We start from the raw sequence: 1,063 nt of genomic DNA on the forward strand, positions 1-1,063 counted from the left end.
ACTTAGCTTTCCGAATCCCTAGACGAGCCGACTTTAGCCTGGAGAGTAGACTGCCGGTGGCCATCGGGAACGACGTAGCATTAGTTCGAACCATGCGGCTTGACACACACCACAAACCCTACGCATCAAACACCACCAACACGAAACGCATCCAACATACGCTCGAGAGTGTCCACTTTCAACGCCCGAGGACCCGCAGACGGGGACCAAGCACGTCATTATGCACAGCGACCGCCCAGTGCGTCGGATGACCCGGGCACCTTCGCGGACGGCCACTGTAGTTAACTAAATGAGACTTTGGTAATTAGTAGGCACTCAAGAATGTGTGCATCGGTCGGGATTAAACGTCCGATGCGCCATATGCGTTCAACTTATCAATGTTCATGTGTCCTGCAGTTCACATTATGACGCGCATTTAGCTGCGGTCTTCATCGATCCATGAGCCGAGTGATCCCCTGCCTAGGGTTTAAAGAGTGCCTTTCGGCGCCGAGTGGCGTAACCGCGTTCAAAGTTTGGTATGCAACACACTCGACCTGCAACAATGGGTTACTCAAACTTGTACAAGTACAAGTGTTGTCTCTTACGAGACGTCTTGATATGCTCTCTACAAAAGCGTGCGCTAGAGTAGGTACAAATTAATGCACGTCCCAGATAGTGACGATCTCTGGGAGGAAGAACCTTAAGGAACTTCCCGCACACATCAAGACTAGGGTTTGGAAGTGTCCATGCCGGCGCCGAGTACAAGTTACCGCGTTCAAAGTTTGGTAAGCAGCGCACTCGACCTCCAACATAACACTTCACGTCTTGATATGCTCTCTACAAAAGCGTGCGCTAATGCAGGTACAAATTAATGTACGTCCCAGATAGTGACGATCTCTGGGAGGAAGAACCTTAAGGAACTCCCCGCACATATCAAGACTTATAGGTGAGAACGGCCAATCACCTATTTCTCTTAGTAAAACTCACAACTCATTCCTTGGGTTTGGAAGTGTCCATGTCGGTGCCGAGTACAAGTTACCGCGTTCAAAGTTTGGTAAGCAGCGCACTCGACCTCCAACATAAC

The 1,063-nt window shown here is 50.0% G+C and overlaps 1 non-coding gene across 1 annotated transcript; it reads right to left on the bottom strand.

Annotated features, from left to right (window-relative positions):
- Positions 1-309: 309 nt before the first annotated feature.
- Positions 310-467, bottom strand: LOC121600904. Its single transcript, XR_006005911.1, has one exon. It is a non-coding gene; the product is annotated as a 5.8S ribosomal RNA (ribosomal RNA).
- Positions 468-1,063: the final 596 nt, after the last annotated feature.

Source organism: Anopheles merus, unplaced genomic scaffold, assembly GCF_017562075.2.
Source record: "Anopheles merus strain MAF unplaced genomic scaffold, AmerM5.1 LNR4000010, whole genome shotgun sequence".
NCBI lineage: Eukaryota > Metazoa > Arthropoda > Insecta > Diptera > Culicidae > Anopheles > Anopheles merus.